Source organism: Equus przewalskii, chromosome 18, assembly GCF_037783145.1.
Source record: "Equus przewalskii isolate Varuska chromosome 18, EquPr2, whole genome shotgun sequence".
In the NCBI taxonomy this organism is placed as follows: domain Eukaryota; kingdom Metazoa; phylum Chordata; class Mammalia; order Perissodactyla; family Equidae; genus Equus; species Equus przewalskii.
This window is the reverse complement of record NC_091848.1, coordinates 6,111,943-6,133,943: the sequence shown is the minus strand read 5'-3', so window position 1 is coordinate 6,133,943 and position 22,001 is coordinate 6,111,943. Positions and strand designations below refer to the sequence as shown.

Genomic DNA, 22,001 nt, shown 5'->3' with positions numbered 1-22,001 from the left:
AAATGGTTTTGAACTCTTAGCTCACCATCCATTTTGAGGATATGTAAGGGGTAGATAGAAAATTGAGGGTGCAGTTAATGAGACAAGCAGAATTACAATGGTAGAAATTGTTGGAGTGTTGTGGGATTTCTCATCCTCACCAGCTTAAACAAAAAGAGGAGAGTCTCATGAGAACCACTAGGAAAGCTTCCTATATATCCCCAGTTACTGCAGACCACAGAAGTGAGTCTGAAACGCAGCCAAAAAATATAATGATAAAAGAATATCATTATTTGCTTGAAGTGGCAGAATAGACCGCAGGGCAAAAGTACATTCCCCTTGGGTCAGATGTGGGCTGCAAGAGAGGCTCCATGAGTGCCCTGTTAGACACAAATCTGAGTCAGGGTAGGGGTGGCATAAAGCTCAGCTGGAGAAGACTTTAACAGCATAGCTGCAGCTGGACCTTGTCAGGGTAGGAGGGGGGATTCTCTGAAAAACACAAAGAAAATCATTTCAAGAAAGCAGTCAGCATTGAATATCTGCCAGGTCGAGAGAAGGCCAATAGCAGATCGAATAGAATTAAACTGTCCTCACCCCAAACCACCTCTCCTCCGATTAAATCCTTGATGGAGGCTGCGGGATCAGAAGACGAGGCTAGGGAATAGGGGAGAAATTGGCAAAGGAGGAAATAACTGACATTTTCTTATTACCAAGTACACATTTCCAGACCTGCAGCGGCATTCAGTGGGAGCTGGAGAGAAGCTTTGACACGACTGAGGTTCAGAGTTCTGATTATTATACTAACTCGTGATTTTACCTCATTAAATGGAACTATTTTGAGGCATGGAAGTACCTGAGGACTTACCCATGAATTTATCCCAGAAGCACACAGAATCAGGCTAATGAGTAAGTCTGAAGAGCCTGGGAAAAGAAAGTTGCTTTATGACTTGCATATGGAGACCAATATGTTTAATGAAATGGTTACATTACTGCACAGTGATTAATATTAATACTTCTATATTAAACAGTTTATGTATTCTTTTTATAATTTCAGGAAATGTTATATACTTTACAAAAATATTCCCATCTTCTAAAATTAAGATGAACTTTTCAAGGTTTTAGTATATAAGCATATTGTGCAAACTCTATTTAGGTAGTAATTTTACCCTATTGCCTCCATTCCCAAAAGTTAGGTATTATTGTCTCTGGGCATATCTTCCCAATCTTTAAAGAATACGCTATTCAAGGGTCCAAAAAAATGCAGATTTTCATTAAGTATCTAATATTCTACTGGGCTTTGAGATCCACATAAGTGGATGTGCAAGTCTTTGAGCCTCGTTCTACTTGCATTTATGATGCTTCCCGAGAACGAACCCCTCACAGGAATATCAATTATTAAAGAAATGTCTTCAGTATAGCAGTTAATCAGTAAGGCAGCCAACAAATAAAGCAACCCCAGGGATATGTTCTTCCAGGCTCCTGTCTCAAGCCCAAGGTATTTATCCGGTTTACAGAGCAGCTGTTGTCAGTGTCACTCAGAACAAAGCAATCAAGACACCGGAATTCTTTGAACTGATTCGATTGCCTTTTCTGAGTATGACAGAGAAACAGTATTTGTTTTCTTTAGTGTTAAAAATACGAAGAGAAAAATAGGCATCGATCTAGGTTCTACTTCTTTGAAAGTGGTTTTTTCATAAAGTTTATGTTTTTATCTTTAAAAATAAGACTGTCTACAGATATATTACGCCCCTTTAAATAAAATTTTTGTCATCAGTAAGGCCCCCCTTTGACTCTGTACTCATCTTTAAGGTTATGTAAGGAACGTAGAGACTTCAACGTTGCTGGTAAGTGTGAACAGACCTACTAAAATAACATTTTGGAATATATTGGTTTGGATTTAAAATTATTGCCAATTATAATAAACATACACAAATAATTGCTTTTTCATTATTTTCTCTATACTATGGATAAAATGTAAATTTTAAAACTGAATTTTAGAAATTATTGAAAAACTGAATTTTAAATGTGATAATAGCATTCACTCTGCAATAGGTTCTAGAGATTTATACATGGATTTATAAAACCTGTGACTTGGAAGGTTGTTAAAATGTTTAGCCACTGAATATTATTTAATATTTAAAAATCATATAATGTCATAACAGAATAATGCAGATCGTCATTTTTAAGAGGGCAGGAATTTCTCTCTCTATTTTTCCTAATGTGTTCCTAGGACTTAGAGTAGTGGCTGGCCTTAATGGTGCTCAAAAGATATTTGTTGAATGAATGAAAAAAGAAAATCATAACTGTGTTGGTATCAAGTACTAGTAAATAACACTGGCTTTGGAGTCAGAAAACGGTTTATAACCTAGCTCAGCCATTAACTATTTTTATTACTTAAGGAAAGATAATTAATCTGGAGCTCAGTTCCATCAACTCTAGAACGGTAAACATCACCTAATTTATGGTGTCATTTGATTGGAGCGCCTGGCACGTGGATCAGCGTTAAAAGGTACATGTGGAGGCAGTTGGAGAGCACTCTGCAGTGAAGACGTGTCCTCAGCCCGGCCATCCTTCCGCCACCATCCCGGCTTCGCCGCTTGAACTTGGACGTGCCTGTGTCCTCGCCGCCTCCATCCGCGTGGCCACTGCTCCCCCCGCCTCAGCACATACACCAGGACAGAAAAGAAACGTCCTTTAACCAGAGCCTGGCTAAGTGGAAGTGCTTTATCTGCAATGCAACCCCTGGAGAGTTCCTGGGGCACACCGCCAAGAGCTGGGGTTTGATCTTGATCTTGTGCCTAGTGTTTTATGGGTTCCTGGCTGCACTCTTTTCGTTCTAATGTGGGCTACACTTCGGACTGTGAACGATGAGGTTCCAAAATATCATGATCAGATTGCTAGTCTAGAATTAGGGCTTTTCAAAAAACAGCGAGTGCCTTAGAATACATGTTCAGTGTGTCTGACCCAAATTCCTATAAAGGGTACATAGAAGACATTTGAAAGTTTCTAAAGCCATGTGATTTAGAAGGACAGAAGAAGCACACAGTCTGTCCTGATGCAGCACTTTTTGAACAGAAAAGTCCAATTTATGTTGCACGTCAGTCTCCTGTTTTCTTACTTGAAGAATGCAGTGGTGTGCATGATCCTGATTTTGGCTCTTCAAAAAGGAAACCCTTGTATTCTTGTAAAAATAAACAGAATAAGTAGATTAAAGCCTCAAGGAAAACTAAGGATAGCATGTGGTTCCAAAATGAAAATACAGCAGTTCTATCAACTTATCCTCCCAGTGAAATTGTGAACAAAGTAGTTTCCATATTGTGGAAAAAACCTGCATGTTAGGTCTACAGCCATTAGGTTGCTATACACACTGTCTTTGAGCCTAACAGTAGTGGGAGAGAAATAACAATAGAATGCTGAATTGATGGATCATTCAAAATGAAAAACCAAGATGATGGTGACTAGTTTTTAGGACTAGTTGTGTTCAATATCACAGTGGGTGCGTAGTATGAGTAGGATATCTCCACAGAGTAAGTCTTGTATTGTCTGTCTGCATTTCGTATCAAGTTTGATCTGCCTTTCTAGAATTATGCGACTACATTGGCAAAAGATGGGGTGGTACATGACAATGGGGCAACATCGTAACGTGCTTCCAGATCATGGCGTTTGATGTCTTCTGAAGTAACTACTTGTTACCTCTGCTGCCTCTTGAACCGGCATACACTCACCAGATACAGACGGTGAACACCTGATTCTGAACACGTAGAGGGTCTTGTCCTATTTTTATGTGGTTTAATTGCCAAGTATCTAAAGCTTAACGTGCTGTATTATGTAAATATTTTATGGATTTAATACTGGTTAACTGCTGTATTTTGATGTCAATAAAGTTTTCGGGATAAAATGGGACCTGACCAACATCAAATGTCTCAGCAGCTGCAAGAAATGTGACGTATGGAGAAGTTCTGTATGTGAGGAGGAGAAAAGAAAATAAAAGAAGATTTGAAAGTGTTGTCTGGGATTTTTAAAAAATTATCTTTTACATGCTGAATTAGTCTGTGGGTCTTTTTGCTTAAGAACAGAAACTGTTGTAAAACATGTAAAAAAAGCAGTGATAGGATTACTTTTAGTGCTGGAACTGAATCTCTCATAAAGTATTTTACACCAGAGATGAAAGATAGAATTTTTAGTTAGCCAGTATGAACATGTAACTATTTTTTTGTGAAATTAAATTTATAAGATTTAAATTGTACAATAGTTTGTGAAATACTCTTACTGTTTTTATTTAGCAGACTATGGACTCTATCAAAAAATATAACTTGTGAAATAGGAAAAAAGATACATATGCTGTTATTTAAAAAATGACCTTAAAAGAAATAAGTATATTTTAACACATTAAGTAATTTAAGAGAAAATTCTGTTCTTCTTTTGATTATTTTTCTTCTTATAATATTGATTTATTTAAATTGATCAACTGTTATGACTGATAACATTTTATAGTAAATGACTATATCTAAATTTATCAAATTATGCTAAGTAGATTATTTATTGATAACATTCAAACCAAGAGGTTGTTATTTACTAGAACTTTTGACAACTCCTTAAAGAAGATTATAATTAGTCTAACTAGCATTAATGTGCAGCTCTACACCTAGAAAAGGTGGCCTGAGGCTTTGTCATCATTTTTTTTCTTAAAAATATTATTGCCTATATTCTAAACTTTTAGACGTGGAAACTTAATTTCTTTTAATTAGAGGTTAAATTTTTATACCTAAGGGAGTTGAAACTTAAAATTGCATTTTTCATAATACTTCTGAAAGTCTTACTCTCTGGAGAGCATTTAACGTAAAGAGGAAAACCTATATTTGAATTTTATCACCATCCTTCCCTGGCATTTGGATGATCTATGTAAACTCTACCAACGTTGTTTTTTTATCTTTAAAATAGAAAAGCCTCACAGGGCTTATGGGGATTGAAGGTGACAGTGTTGATCTAACGCAGTTCCTGGTACAAGCTAGGTGTTCAATAATTTTAATATCTTTTCTATTTTTCTTGAAAATACTTCTTCTGCAAATTGAGATGGTCCCTGGTAACTAAGTCTACATTTTTCTCTGTGGGAAAACTACTGAAAAATAATTAGATTTGGAAAGCTATGAATACTTTCTTTACATTTTTCTGTCTCACTGTGTTTCCCTTTGATGTGTTATTTCTTGCTAAAAGGTCTCTTCTGGGAGAAGACAGACATTTTTTTTTGGTTGCTGTTTGCTCAAAATATTGTTTAGTATGTTAACATGTGTAGATGCAAAACACCATTAAAGTTCAGAAAATAAACAGTATCAACGTCTTTGAGGTAGAACTGGAGCATTCCGTATAAAGATTCCACCTACTTACAAGTTCTTACAACTTTTAGGGAAGAAGCCTGGGGAAAAAGATGTGGGAGTTTAATAATCTGTAATATATTATTCATGACGCCATGCAGTATGCCTTCAGCACCATACACCTGGGACTTATTTAATTTCATCTTCTCCAAAATCGCAATTAATTGCCAAGAGTTTTCGATTCTACCTCCTACACTTGCTGAATATGTCTATTTATGTTCATCCTTATTATCACTATCCTAGGCAGATACTTTCCTCTGGGTTGTTCTGCTCAGATTTGCAGCACAAATGGGCTTCCTAACTTGTTCATCTGACGACGTTCATTATTAACTGAATGTTTGAGTTCAGTGCCCCCCCAGTCAAGTTGAAACACTAATCTCCAATGTGATGGTATTTGGAGGTGCGGCCTTTGGGATGTAATTGGGTTTGGATGAGTTTGTGTGTATGGTGCTGTCATGACAGGATTGGTGCCTATGATGGTTAATTTTATGTGTCGAACTGAATGGATCTTAGGTGCCCAGATATTTGACTAAACATTATTTCTGGGTGTGTCTGTGAGGGTGTTTCTGGATGAAATTAGCATTTGAATTGGTTTACTTAGTGAAGCAGTTTCTCCTCCCCAATGTGAGTGGGCATCTTCCCATCTTTTGAGGGCCTGAATAGAATGAAAAGATAGAGAAAGAAGAGTTCATCCCTTCCTGCCTCATTGCTTGAGAGGGATATCAATCTTCTCCTTCCCTTGGTACTCCTGGTTCTAAGGTCTTCATACCCAGACTGGAATCTACAGCATTGGCTCTGCTGGTTTTCAGGTCTTTGTACTTGTACCGAAAGCACAGCTTTCCTGTCTCCAGCTTGCAGAAGGCAGATTGTGGGACTTCTCAGACTCCATAATTATGTGAGCCAATTCCGAAAATAAATCTCTTCAAATATATTTATACATATATATATACATATTTATTATTGGCTCTCCTTTTCTGGAGAACTCTGACTAATACAGATTTTGGTATTTAGAGTGGATCTAGAGGCATAAAATGCTAAGGATGAGTTTTCTGAATTGGTTCTGAGGTTTCCGGACTTTGGTCTCTATTCTGATTAGATTTAAAGACTCTAATGACTATTTCTAGTAGTAAAGAGAGCACTGATAGTCCATGGTATGAACTATTTATAGAGATATGCAAATTACATGCATTAGATGGACCTAATCCTTGATTTAAACAAAACAAGGAGCTCAGTGACTCTGCATATGATACTTTTGAACATTTTTTTTAAAACTAATGAATCTATTGACTTTGGTTGGTGGTTCCTAATGTCCCAGAACAAAGTGGTAAAAGGAAAGGATGGCCTCGGGGATTCAAATTCTCAGCTCAAGTTTAGCATAAATGACATCAGAGCTTCTAAGCATGCCCTGAAGGAGAGCTGTATGTCCTGGAGCAACAGGGCTGAAATTGTTGAAATCAAACATAAAGCCTCATTCTGAGACTGGCTAAATTACAACACAAGTTGAACTCCTAGCCTTACAGGGTGTCTACTGCTAAAGTGAGGGGGTGGATTAAGAAAGAATGGGATGGTATAAATTGGAATGAGGATGTGTGGAAAGACTCTGATGAAGACGGGGTCTTGGAGCACCTAAATTCTGATGAATCTTTTTTGCCTGTTGAAGAAATCTCCCCACCCTGCAGTGGAATTAGCCATCCCACCTCCAGCAGAAGTGGCCTCCCAACCCCTAGTGGCAGTAGTGTCCCAGTCCCAGTGATATTGACCTCTCCACCCACAGAGGTATTGGCCTTTCCACCTCTGTCTAAGAGGATAAATCCTGCATTGTGTGAGGAAACTGTAATGGCCTCCCCTGAGGCAGTTGCCATGCAAGACAATGCTGATTCTCTTCAGGACCAACTCCTACCCTCCCTTTGCTTTTAGACCTATAACTAAACTCAAGTCCCAGCAGGCCCCTGAAAGTGCGGTACAAAGCGTGAAGAGGTGTGCTACAGTCCAAACGAACTACTTGGGTTTTCTAATTTATATAGACGGAAACCTGGGGACCTGTGTGGGAATGGATGAAAAGGATGTGGGAAAATGGTAGAAGGAGCATAAAATAGAATCAGGCTGAATTTATGGATATGGACTCACTAAGCAGAAATTCTGAATTTAACATTGTAGCTCAAAAATTAGCAAGATCTCTAACAGTTTGCTTGGTTGGTTGGCTGAAACATGGACCAAGAGATAGCCCACGATGAGAAAAGTGGAAATTCCCAAGCAGCTTTTGTTTAGTAGAGGAAGGGATTCAAAGATTTAGGGATATTGAATTGTTAAAGTGGCTTTGTCACTGAAGATCTACTCACCCACACTGGAAGGATCCAGACAACCTTCCCTTAATGAATATTGTGAGAAATAAATTTATGAGGGGAGCTCCAGCGTCCTTGAAGTGCTCCTTGATAACTGTTTTCTATAGGCCAGAACTTACAATGGTAACTGAAGGCACTCAACTGGGAAACCTAAAGGTAATGGGAATAAATTGGATCTGGAGGTGGCAGAGGCCAAGTGGCTGCACTCAACCACCAAAGGCAAGGTGGGCATGGTTACTGTAATAGACAGGAGATTCAAAGAAGCTGTCAGAATAGTATGGCTTGTGCAGATCTCCGGCATTGGCAAACTCATCATGATGTTCCTAAAGTGAAATAGGAATCCTACTAAATTCTTACTCTATCTGTATAAGCATAGAAGTTCTAGGTCAAGTGAACAAAATCTAACCTGAATCATAAAAACAGAATCACACATCTTCAATCAATTCCCAGATTTGAACTGGTTTATAGATGCAGAACTCCCTTAATGAAGGGAAGGTCGGGTACCCTTGAGGAAGGACCTGGTACACTACGACAAATTTTTAATGTTAATCTCTCTCCTAGCTTTCCACAAAGGGACCTATGGCGTTTTGTCAGAGTAATTTTATATTAGGTAAAAGGAAATAATCAGACCTTTCAGAGGCTGCTGGACACTGGCTCTGAACTGACACTAATTCTGGAAGACCTCAAACATCACTGTTGCCCACCATCAGAGTAGGAACTTATAGAGGTCAGGTGATGAATGGAGTTTTAGCTCAGATGTGTCTCATAGTGAATCCAGTGGGTCCCCAAACCAACACTGTGGTTATTTCCCAGTGCCAGAATACATAATTAGAATAGATAAATGCAGCACCTAGCAGAATCCCCACATTGGTTCCTTGACCCGTGGAATGAGGGCTACTATGGTTGGAAAGGCCAAATAGAAGCCACTAGAACTGCCTCTGCCTACCTATAATTAAAAATTATAAATCAAAAGCAATGCCAGCTCCTGAAGGGACTGCATAAATTAGTGCCACCATCAAGGGCTCAGTTACAATGCCAGCTGCGTGGTAATACCTTGTATGGCTGGGGTAAGGTTCTCCTGAAGGTCGTATGTGCTCTGAATCAGTGTCTAATATATGTTGCTGTTTCTCCAATAGCCAAGACTCATGGGTCCAGGAATCAAGGGGTGGAAGTGGGAGTGGCACCACTCATTATTACCCCTAGTGATCCGTTATCAAAATTTTTGCTTTCTGTTCTCATGACTTTATACTCTGCTAGCCTAAAGGTCTTAGTTAGAAAGGGATGAATGCTTCCACCAGGAAAAATAACAATGATTTTGTTGAACTGGAAGTTAGGACTGCCACCTGGCCACTTTGGACTCCTCATGCTTCTGAATCAAGAAACAAAGTAGTGAGTTATTGTGTGGGCTAGGGTGATTGATCCTGACTGCCAGTGGGAAATTGGACTACTACTTCATGATGAAGGTAAATAAGAGTACGTCCAGAATACAGGAGATCACTTGGGGTGTTTCAGTATTACCATGCCCTGTGGTTAAGGTCAAGGGAAAACGAAAACAACTCAAATCAGGCAGGACTGCTAATGGCCCAGACATTTCGGGAATGAAGGTTTGAGTCACTTAACCTGATAAAGAACCTCAACGAGATGAGGTATTTGCTGAAGGCACAGAGAATACAGAATAAACAGTGGAAGAAGGTAGTTATAAATACCAACTACAACCACATGACCAGTTGCAGAAACAAGGACTGTTATTGTCATGAGTTATTTTCTCCTTTTTTATGAATATGTTTGTATGTGTGTACATTTTTTCTCTCTTATTCTCTTATCATGTAATGTAAGATATACTGACTTTATATATCACATTACTTATGACACAAGATATCAAGGGTAAGAATAGACATCACTCGAGGTCTGTACCTCCTCTCCTGGGGAAGGGGTTAGTGAATTTTTGGTTGTACACAGAATATAATTGTACCATGTTAGGCCTTGTTACTGTCTTTATTTGGAAATTAAGTATGCTTCAAGGGCATATGGGTACCAAGTTGACAAGGGCTGGACTTGTGATGGTTAGTTTTATGTGTCAACTTGACTGGATCTTGGGTGCCCAGATATTTGGCTAAACATCATTTTTGGGTGTGTTGGTGGGGATGCTTCTAGCTGAAGTTAGCATTTGAATCAGTGGATTCAGTAAAGTGTTTTGCCCTCCATAATATGGGTGGACATTCTCCAATGCTTTGAGGGACTGAAGAGAAGAAAAAGACAGAGAAAGGAAGAATTCAGCCCTTCCTGCCTGATTGGTTGAGCTGGGACATTGATCTTCTCCTGCCCTTGGCACTTCTAGTTCTCAGGCCTTCAGACTCGCACTGAAGTACATTAACCAGCTCTCCTGGGTCTCCCGTTTGCAGATGGCAGATAGTGAGATTCTCAGCCTCCATAATTGTGGGGGCCAATTCATTATAACAAATCTCTTCCTATATATATATATATTCTATTAGTTCTGCTTCTCTAGAGAACCTTAATACTGTGTCCTTTTAAGGGGATGAAAAGACCAGAGTGCTCTCTCTCCATCATGTGAGGATACAGTAAGAGGCAGCCATCTGCAAACCAGCAAGAAAGTACTCACCAGGAACTGAATGGATCAGCCCCTTGATCTTGGACTTCCCACCCTCCAGAACTGTCAGAAATAATTTTTTGTTAATTAAGCTACCTAGTCTCTTATATTTCTTATAGAAGCAGAAAATGACTGACAATGTTATTCCACTTCAAAAAATGTTCATATAGCTTCCTATACTCCATCTTGTCTATCTATTCAACTGCATGTCTTGCCATTCTTACCTTTGTAACTGATTATACAGAAATTATTTCCCCTTCTACAATCACTAGGTTCTTTCTAGACTTTGAATCCCCATGCTGGGTATATTCTTCTCACCCCTATTTAATCTCTGCTTAAAGGCAACTGCCTCCGGAAAGACTTTCATGGCTCTGTTAGTTCAGGTAATTTTCAGTGCCTCTCATTTCTACCACATGCCAGCTCAGTATTTCCTATATTTTATTATCTGTATCTATATTTAACTGCATTTTAATTTCTTTTTGTCTTTGTTCTCCACTGGACAGTAATATAATATAAAATATAAATAAAATATATTGGCAAACCACAGTGATCAAGTCATGGGGATATTCAGGACCCATCTGTCCCCACCCCATCAGCTTTGAGGAAAAATGCTAGAATTAGAAAGTGCCCCATCTTCAAACCACATACAGAAGACTACCAAGAACATGCTGCAGATGGCCCTTTTTTCTTTATTTACAGAGGCTGATAAAACCCTTCTTTTTCTTTTTCTTTATTTGTTGAGATATAATTGACATTATATTAGTTTCAGGTGTACAATATAATGATTTGAATTGTTATGTATTGTGAAATGATCACCACAATAAGTCAGGTTAACATCCATCACCACACATAGTTACACATTTTTTTTCTTGTGATGAGAACATTTATAATCTATTTTCTTAGCAACTTTCAGATATACAATATGATATTATTAACTATAGTCACCATGCTGTACATTACATCCTTATGCTTATTTATTTTATAACTGGGAGGTTATACCTTTGACCACCTTCACCCATTTTGCCCACCCCCACTGCTGGCAACCACCAATCTATTTTCTATATCTATGTTTTGTATCTATGTATTTGTTTTTAGATTCCACATATAAATGAGAGAATATGGTATTTGTCTTTCTCTCTCTGACTTATTTCACTTAGCATAATGCCCTCAAGGTCCATCTATGTTCTCACAAATGACAAGATTTCTTTCTTTGTATGGCTGAATAATATTCCACTGTGTATGTACTCACACAGTGGAATATTATAAAGCCATATATACACACAGACACACACACATACATATACCCACATTACATGTTCTTTACCCATTCATTTATTAATGGATACTTAGGTTGCTTCCAGGTCTTGGCTATTGTAAATAATGCTGTAATGCACATGTGGGTGAATATACCTGTTCAAGTTAGAGTTTTGGTTTCCTTTGGATAAATACCCAAAGGTGGTATTGCTGGATCATATACTAGTTCTATTTAAAATTTTTTGAAGAATCTGCATATGGTTTTCCATAGTGGCTGCACCAATTTACATTCTCACCAACAGTACATAAGGGTTCCCTTTTCTCCACATCTTTGCCAAAACTTATTTCTTGTTTTTTTGATAATAGCCATTCTAACAGATGTGAGGTGATATCTCATTTTAGTTTTGATTTGCATTTCCCTCTTGACTAGTGATGTTCAGCACATTCTCATATACCTGTTGGCCATCTGTACGTCTTTGCAAAAATGTCTACTCAGATCCTTTGCCCATTTTTTAATAGAATTGTTTATTTTTTTTGCTCTTGAGTTGTATGAGTTCTTTATATATTTTTGATATTAACCCCTTATCAGATACATGATTTGCAAATTATCTTCTCCAATTCAGTAGGGTGCCTTTTCATTTTGCTGATGGTTTCCTTTGCCAGGCAGAAACTTTTTAGTTTGATGTAGTCCCACTTGTCTACTCTTGCTTTTGTTCCTTTTGCTTTTGGTATTAAAGCCAAAACAATCACAACCAAGTCTGATGTTAAGGAGCTTACCACCTGTGTTTTCTTCAAGGGGTTTTATGGTTTTAAGTCTTATGTTCGAATATTTAATCCATTTTGAGTTAATTTTTATGTATTTTTATTATTGTTATTTTTATTATGTATGGTGTAAGATCCAATTTCATTCTGTTGCATGTGGTTTCCAGTTTTCCCAACACCATTTATTGAAGAGACTATCCTTTCCCCCTTGTATATTCTTGACTCCTTTGTCACAAATTAATTAACCATATTTGTGTGGGTTTATTTCTGGGCTTTCTATTCCATTCCATTGTTTTATGTATCTGTTTTTATGCCAATACCATACTATTTTGATGACTATAGCTTTGTAATGTAGTTCGAAATCAGGAAGCAGGATGTCTCCAGCTTTGTTCTCTTTTTTCAAGATTTCTTGTGCTATTCAGGGTCTTTTGTGGTCCCATACAAATATTAGGATTATTTATTCTATTTCTGAGGAAAATGCTGGTGGAATTTTGATAGAGATTGCATTGCGTCTGTAGATTGCTTTTGGTAGTATGGACATTTTAAAAATAATTAATCCTTCCAATCCATGTGCACAGAATTTCCTTCCATTTCTTTGTATCTTCTTCAGTTTCTTTCATCAATGTCTTATAGTTTCAGAGTAAAGGTCTTTCACTTTCTTGGTTAAGTTTATTTCCAGTTATTTTATTCTTTTTGATGCGATTGTAAATGAGATGATTTTCTTAATTTTTCTTTCTGATGGTTCATTATTAGTGTATAGAAACAAAACAGATTTTTGTATATTGATTTTGTACCTGAAACTTTACTGAATTTGTTTACAAGTTCTAACAGTTTTTTTTCTGGAATCTTCAGGGTTTTCTATATATAATGTCATGTCATCTCCAAATAGTTCAGCTTTACTTCCTCCTTTGCTTTCTGATTTGGATGCCTTTTATTTCTTTTGCTTGCCTAATTGCTCTGGCTAGGACTTCCAGTACTGTGTTGAACAGAAGTGTGAGACTGGGCATCCTTGTCTTGTTCCTGATGTTAAAGGAAAAAGTTTTAGCTTTCACCATTGAATATGGCATTAGCTGTGGGCTTGTCATATATGGTCTTTATTACATTGAGGTACTTTCCTTCTATAGCCACTACATTAAGAGTTTTTAAATCATAAATGGATGGTGAATTTTACCAAATGTTTTTTCTGCATCTATTGAGACAATCATATAATTTTCACCCCTCATTTTGTCAGTGTGTTGTATCACATTTATTGATTTTTGGATGTTGAATCATCCTTCCATCTCTGGAATAAATCCTACTTGATCATAGTGTCTGACTCTTTCAAAGTATTGTTGAATTAGATTTATTAATATTTTGTTTAGGTTCTTGCATCTATGTTCATCAGGGATATCAGCCTGTAATTTTCTTTTGTAATGTCTTTGTCCGGTTTTGTTGTCAGGGTAATGCTAACCTAATAGAATGAGTTTGGGAGTGTTCCCTCCTGTTCAATTTTTTATACAAATTTGAGAAGTTTGGTATTAATTCTTTAAATATTTGGTAGAATTCACCAGTGAAACCATGTGGTCCTGGACTTTTGTTTGTTGGTACGTTTTTGATTACTGATTCCATCTCCTTACTAGTCATGTTATGTTCCAATTTTCTATTTCTTCATGATTCAGGTTACGTTTCCTAGGAATTTACCCAATTCTTCTAGGTTGTCCATTTTTTTGTGATATAGTTATTCATAGTAGTTTTTTATGAATATTTGTATTTATGTGGTATCAGTTGTCTCCTCTTTTATTTATGATTTTATTTATTTGAATCTTCTCATTTTTTCTTGCTGAGTCTAGCTAAAGTTTGTCAATTTTGTTTATCTTTTTAGAAAACCAGCTCTTAGTTTTATTGATATTTTCTATTTTCTTTTTTGTCTCTATTTCGTTTATTTCCATTCTGATCTTTGTTATTTCCTTCCTTCTACTAACTAGGATTTATTGGTTCTTTTTCTAGTTCCTTGAGGTGTACAATTAGGTTTTTATTTGAGATATTTCTTATTTCTTGAGGTAGGCAGTTAGCCTTATGCACTTCCCTCTTAGAACTGCTTTCACTGCATCCCATAAGTTTTAGTATGTTGCATTTCTGTTTTCACTTGTTTTAAGTATTTTTTGATTTCTTTTTTGATTTCTTCTTGGACCCATTGGTTGTTCAGGAACATGTTGTGTAATCTTCACATATTTGTGAATGTTCCAGTTTTCTTCTTGTAATTGATCTCTAGTTTCTTAGCATTGTAGTTGGAAAAGATGCTTGATATGGTTTCAATCTTCTTGACTTTATTAAGACTGCTTCATGGCCTAACATATGATCTATCCAGGAGAATGTTCCATGTGCACTTGAAAAGAATGTGTGTTCTGTTGCTTTGGGATGGAATGTCCTGTATACGTTTGTTAAGTCCATCTGGCTAACATGTAATTTAAGGCCAAAGTTTTCTTATTGATTTTCTGTCTGGATGATCCATCCATTGATGAAAGCAGAGTATTAAAATCCCCTGCTATTATTGTGATGCTGTCTATTTCTCCCTTTAGGTCTGTTGATCTTTGCTTTATATATTTGGTTGCTCTTATTTTGACTGCATAATGTTTACAAATGATATTTCCTGTTGTTGGATTGACTAGTTTATCATTAGTAATGAGCTTCTTGGTCTCTTATTACAGTTTGTCTGAATGTCTATTTTGTCTGATTTAAGTATAGCTACCCCAGCTTTCTTTCGGTTTTCTTTTGCACGAAATATCTTTTTTCAGCTCTTCATTTTCGGTCTGTGTGTGTCCTTACATCTGAAGTGAGTCTCATAGTCAGCAGGTAGATAGGTCTTATATTTGTATCCCCTCAGCCACTGTATGTCTATTTATTGGAGAATTTAGTCCATTTACATTCAAAATAATTATTGATAAGTATGTATTTATTGCAATTTTATTCATTGTTTTCCAGTTGTTTTATAATTTCTCTGTTCCTTTCTTCTTCTCTTACTCTTTTCCTTTGTGATTTTAATATTTTCTTTAGTGGTATGCTTACATCCCTTATCATCTGTGTCTACCATTGGTTTTTGCTTTGTGGTTAACATGGGGCTTACTTAAGACAACTTGTAATTGCAACAGTCTCTTGTAAGTTGATAACAACTTACGTGTGAATGCATTCTAAAGGTCTACATTTTTACTCTCCCTACCCAGTTTTATTATTTTTATTTTATAATTTACATATTTTTATCTTGTGTATCCCTTAAATTATTGTAATTATAGTTAATTTTACTACTTTTGTTTTTTAACCTTCATGCTAACTTGATAAGTGATTAAACCACCAGCATTTCAACATTAAATAATTCTGCATTTTACTTTATATTTACCTTACCAGTGTCAGTTATATTTCCATTGTTTTCCTGTTACTAATTTGCACCCTTTCATTTCAGGTTAGAGAAGTACCTTTAACAATTCTTGTAAGGCCAGTTTAGTGGTGATGAATTCTTCAACTTTTCTTTGACTGGAAAGTTCTTAATCTTTCCTTTGATTATGAAGGATAATTTTGCCAGGCAGAGTATTCTTGGTTGGCAGTTTTTTCTATTAGGCCACACACTTCTAGCCTGCAAAGTTTCTGCTGAAAAATCTGCTCATAGTCTAATGGGGATTCCCTTGTACATAACAATTTGTTTCACTCTTGCTGTTTTTAAGATTCTGTCCTTTAAATTTTAACACTTTCACTATAATGTATCTTGGAGTGAGTTTTTTTGCATTCATCTTATTTTGAACTCTCTGGACTTCTTGGATCTGGATCTCGTTCCTCAGGTTAGGGAGACTTTCAGTCACTATTTTTTCCAAAAAGATTTCTGCAGCTGTCTCTCACTCTTCTCCTTCTGGGACACCTATAAGGCAAAATTAGATCTGCTTGATGTTGTCCCATAATTTCCTTAAGCTATCTTCATTGCTTTTCATCTTTTTTCTTTTTACTGCTCTGAGTGGATGAGTCCTACTGCCCTGTCTTCAAGCTCACTCTTCCTGTCTTCTGTTTCATCCAGCAGGCCTGTTAGCCTCATACATGTACATGCTGAAATTTAAGGTTGAACGTATGAAGCAGAGTGAAGAAGAATATTATGTCATGAGAAAAGTTACACTTTACATAGAAGGTAAAAGAACAATAAGCTTGTGTATATCTAATAGATTAGCAGCTAAATTCACAAAGCAAAAATCATTAACAATGCAAAGAGAAAAGGAGAATTTAAAAGGAAACTTCAATAGAATAGAGGGAAGTAGGCAGAGAATAAGGAGATTCCCTGAAGAACTGAAAGCTGATGTTTACAGTCCCAGAGGCTCCATTATGAATAGATAGGAAGCAGTAGAGATTATCTGCCAATTCAGATAATCAGTATGAAATCCCTGCATAGCATCACCTTAGTGATGATGGAAATAGAAAGCCAACACAGAGAGCCATGGAAAATTTCTCTGCCTAGCATGTATGACTCTAACGAAGCAGCTTCTGTTTTCTTTGTTTTTTTTTAAGATATCTCTTTGACAACCCCTTCATTTTCAACCTTTCTTCATTATTGATTTTAAGTCTATTTCTTATGACGTGAATTTAAACAGATGCTTTTGAACTCTTTTGATGGCTTTTAGTAGGAGTCATAATTCTTTCCACACATAGGACAATGGTTGTATATGTTTGTCATGCTTCTCTGTCTTTTTTTATGTTTACTGATTAAATTATCCTTTCCTATTTCCCTTATTCTTTTGCATGCTTTTATCAAGTTGCTATCCATTTCATGTTTTGCCCACATATTTGGATATTCTAATTATAACTTTTATTCTATTACCTTACCTAACACTGCATTTATAATTAGATACATATTTCTCTGCTATTGTTTAAAAAGAAAATACATATTTCTCCATGACAGTATACTGATTCACCACCAAGATGGTCCATGTCACTCATCCCACTAAGAAGAGACATAAAGAAACACTTTCACTTACCCTATCGCCCACCCCCTGCTCTGCCCCAACTATGGGGACTTAGAATGCCTCCAGTCCTGACTAAGCTAGTTAATAAGTTTAATTCTTCACTGTGATTAAAGTCTCCTTGTAGTTTAGCATGTTCCTTCTGTTTCAAGTGTCCCTAAACCTTGGATTCTTTTTTAGATAATTTATTATTTGGTTTAAGTATTTTCTCAATCATCTCTCTTAGATGGAGTTTATTACGTTGTTGCACATTATCAATCATCTGCCTGTGAGATGATGACTAATGTCAGTAGGTATAGGATTTGGGAGATACATAATTTTTTTCTCAGTAGTCAGTAAATGTTAGACTACCTTCTTCAACTTTCAAGTGTTACAAATGAGAGATTTGATGCCAAATCTTTTTCCTGTGTAGGTAACATTTTATGATTATTAACAATATTATTAACAGTAGCATAAATTATAGTTATGCTCTAGGAACTTGAAGATTTTAGCTTTAGCTGTAAAATTCCAAAATCTGTCTCATTATAGCAAAGTATATTTATCTTTTCATTAATTCACCTTAGAACTTGATAGGCACATTCATTTCCAGACACAGGTCTTCCTAAAGCTTGGATAGATTCCCTTCCATTATTTGTTTAATCATTGCCTATCCTGCATCTGTTCTTTTTCTCTCCCTTGAAATGTTGTTTGTACATTGTGTCCTGGATTTCCTTCCATGTGTCTTTTTTGTGTCTCTTTATATTTTACCTCTGCTTTTGGCAATAATTTTTAAATTCCAAAGCTGCTAATTCAGGGTGACAATCTCTTTTCCATTACATGAATAGGTCAAATTTTTAAAACGATGCAGATTTTTGTCTGTTTAACCTTAAGAATTCCCTTTAGTAGTATTTTTGTTTGGTTTGTTTTTAACCATCCTCCCCCACCTGCTCTAATAAGCTGACCTGTGACAGATCTTCTCTGACGCTCCTGGACCTGCTTACACAGTCTGTTACTGTTCTTCATGGAGTGAGTCGGCTCACTGGGGCTCAGGTTCGGTTCCGTGCTTACCCTGTGCAGATACAATCTTTCAGTGGGTAAAGTGTGAAAACTTTTTATTACATATGCCAACAGTAAGAAGTGAGACTTGTAAAGGGTGGCAAATATGTCACTCTAAAATATCCACTTTGGCATAGTGATTATTTTGAAGTAAAGGTACTTAAGAAATAGCCAGTACAAGAAGGACACCTTGACTCTTCTTTGTGCACCTGAAATCTCTCATGTGAAAAGTACCCTCCTTATATTAGGAGGATAAAAGACATGGTTATCAGCAGACAAGGAATATAGGATGGAGAAGCCTGTATAAACAAACCTTATTACTTCTTTACCATTTACTACCCATAGCCCAAACACCTTGTCTTGTCCATTCTTTCCAAATTTGTTGTTTCTTTGTATAAAAGGTATAAAAGCTTCCAGTTCTGGTCATTTCTTTGGGTCGTCATTCTCTTGTAAAGGCTCCCGTGCACATGCAAATATTCAGTAAAATTTATATGCCTTTCTCCTGTTAATCTGTCTTTGTCAGTTTAATCTTCAGACTCAGGCTAGTACCCTAAGGGAGTCAAGGAAAACTTTTTTCTCCCCTACACTTGTAAGGCCATGGAATATGAAATATTCTCCCTACTCTGTATCTCCTCAGGCTTTCCCAGGCCCAGGCGTGGTCTCACATCTTTTTTTTTTTTTTTTTTAAAGTGTCTTTTTATTTTTTTATTATTATTTTTTTTAAGATTTTATTTTTTCCTTTTTCTCCCCAAAGCCCCCCGGTACATAGTTGTGTATTCTTCGTGTGGGTCCTTCTTGTTGTGGCATGTGGGACGCTGCCTCAGCGTGGTTTGATGAGCAGTGCCATGTCCGCGCCCAGGATTCGAACTAACGAAACACTGGGCCGCCTGCAGCGGTGTGCGTGAACTTAACCACTCGGCCACGGGGCCAGCCCCCGTGGTCTCACATCTTAATCTCCTCCTTATTGGTCTCCTTGCCTTGGGTGAGATTAGGATGAGTTGTAATCTCTGCTGACCAAAAAGCTCAGATAGCTGCAGATCACGTTCTTCTCAGGATCCTCTGCTTTGAGGACCTCACATCTGTGCTTCTTCACTCTGGTGTCCCCAGACTCACCCAGACTGTGGAGGAGAAAGCCATGTACCGCTTCTCTCTACCTTGACTCTCACAGAACAAACAGCCTTTTGTCCCTATGTGCCTTGACCGGGCGGTGGTCCTTTGACTTAGGCAAGGGAGACAGATTGGAATACTCAGTTGTGGAAAGAAAGCTGAGTTCCAACATTCATGTTCCTAGAATCCTCTCTCTTCTGAGGGTTCTAATTTTTCTTGCTCTGACCTCAAGTCCCTGGAAAAAAGCATCCTCCCCCATTGCTTTACATCTAATTTGGTCTCTCTATCCAGACCTTCAGATTATGTTCAAGGACCCTTTGAACATATTCTTTTAGGTTTTCTTGGTTCATTCATTCCAAACTCCACTCTATAATCTTTTCTGGTATATCAATTTAGGCCCTTGTTGATTTAAGTGTATAATCCAGCTACTGATCAACTAGCTCAACTATACAAATTTCGAGGAAAACTTTGGATTGATATGCATATGATTTATTTTTAAATTAGAAAATAGGAGTGTATGTACATGTGCATACATCTAGCTTCCAGTATTTTTTTTAATTTTTTTATTGAGTTAATGATAGGTTACAATCTTGTGAAATTTCAGTTGTATGTTAATGTTTACCATTCGTGTCGTAGGTACACCACTTCACCCTTTGTGCCGACCCCCACCCCACCTTTCCCCTGGTATCCAAGAAACTGTTCTTAGTCCACATTTTTAAATTCCTCATATGAGTGGAGTTATACAGAGGTTATCCTTCTCTAACTGGCTTATTTCACTTAACATAATTCCCTCAAGGTCCATCCATGTTATTGCAAATGGAATGATTTTGTTCTGTTTTGCAGCTGAGTAGTATTCCATTGTATATATGTACCACATCTTCTTTATCCATTCGTCTGTTGATGGGCACTTATGTTGCTTCCATGTCTTGGCTATTGTAAATAGTGCTGCAATGAACATTGGGGTACATAGGAATTTTGGGATTGCTGACTTCAAGCTCTTTGGATAAATACCCAGTAGTGGGGTGGCTGGATCGTATGGTAGTTCTATTTTTAATTTTTTGAGGAATCTCCATACTGTTTTCCATAGTGGCTGCACCAGCTTGCATTGCCACCAGAAGTGTATGAGGGTTCCTTTTTCTCCACAACCACTCCAACATTTGTTACTGTTAGTTTTAGATATTTTTGCCATTCTAACGTGTGTACTGTGATATCTTAGTGTAGTTTTGATTTGTATTTCCCTGATGATCAGCGATGATGAGCACCTTTTCATGTGCCTGTTGGCCATCTGTATATCTTCTTTGGAGAAATATCTGTTCAAGTCTCCAGCCCATTTTTTGATCGGGTTGTTTGATGTTTTGTTGTTGAGTTGTGAGAGTTCTTTATATATTATGTATATTAAGCCTTTGTCAGATATATGACTTGCAAATAGTTTTTCCCAGTTAGTGGGTTGTTTTTTTGTTTCAATCCTGTTTTCATTTGCCTTGAGGAAGCTCTTATAGACTGATGAAGTCCCGTTTGTTTATTCTTTCTATTGTTTCCCTTCTCTGAGAAGACATGGTGTCCGAAAAGGTCCTTTTAATACTGATGTCAAAGAGTGTACTGCCTACGTTTTCTTCTAGAAGCCTTATGGTTTCAGGTCTCACCTTTAGGTCTCTTATCCATTTTCAGTTTATTTTGGTGAATGGTGAAGAAGAATGGTCAATTTTCATTCTTTTACAGGTGGCTTTCCAGTTTTCCCAGCACCATTTGTTGAAAAGATTTTCTTTTTTCCATTGTATGCCCTCAGCTCCTTTGTCGAAGATAAGCTGTCCATAGATGTGTGGTTTTATTTCTGGGCTTTCAATTCTGTTCCATTGATCTGTGCATCTGTTTTTGTACCAGTACCATGCTGTTTTGATTACTGCAGCTTTGTAGTATGCTTTGAAGTCAGGGATTGTGATGCCTCCCGTTTTGTTCTTTTTTCTCAGGATTGCTTTAGCAATTCGGGGTCTTTTGTTGCCCCATATGAATTTTAGGATTCTTTGTTCTAATTCTGTAAAGAATGTCATTGGGATTCTGATTGGGATGTCGTTGAATCTGTAGATTGCTTTAGGTAGAACGGACATTTTAACTATGTTTATTCTTCCAATCCATGTACATGGAATGTCTTTCCATCTCCTTATGTCATCATCCAATTCTCTCAGAAAGGCCTTGTAATTTTCATTATATAGGTCCTTCACTTCCTTAGTTAAATTTACCCCAAGGTATTTTATTCTTTTTGTTGCGATTGTGAATGGTATTATGATCTTGAGTTCTTTTTCTGTTAGCTTGCTATTAGAGTATAGAAATGTTATTGATTTATGCAAATTGATTTTGTACCCTGCAACTTTGCTGTAGTTGTTAATTAATTCTAAGAGTTTTCCGATGGATTCTTTGGGGTTTTCTACATATAAGATCATGTTGTCTGCAAACAGCGAGAGTTTCACTTCTTCCCTCCCAATTTGGATTCCTTTTATTCCTTTTTCTTGCCTGATTGCTCTGACGAGGACCTTCAGTACTATGTTAAATAAGAGTGGTGATAGAGAGCATC

The 22,001-nt window shown here is 37.0% G+C and overlaps 1 pseudogene; it reads left to right on the top strand.

The window, feature by feature from the left end:
• The window catches only part of LOC103550971 (sodium/potassium-transporting ATPase subunit beta-3 pseudogene), a 45,751-nt pseudogene extending 42,310 nt beyond the window's left edge, over positions 1 to 3,441 (top strand).
• The last annotated feature ends 18,560 nt before the right edge of the window (positions 3,442 to 22,001 follow it).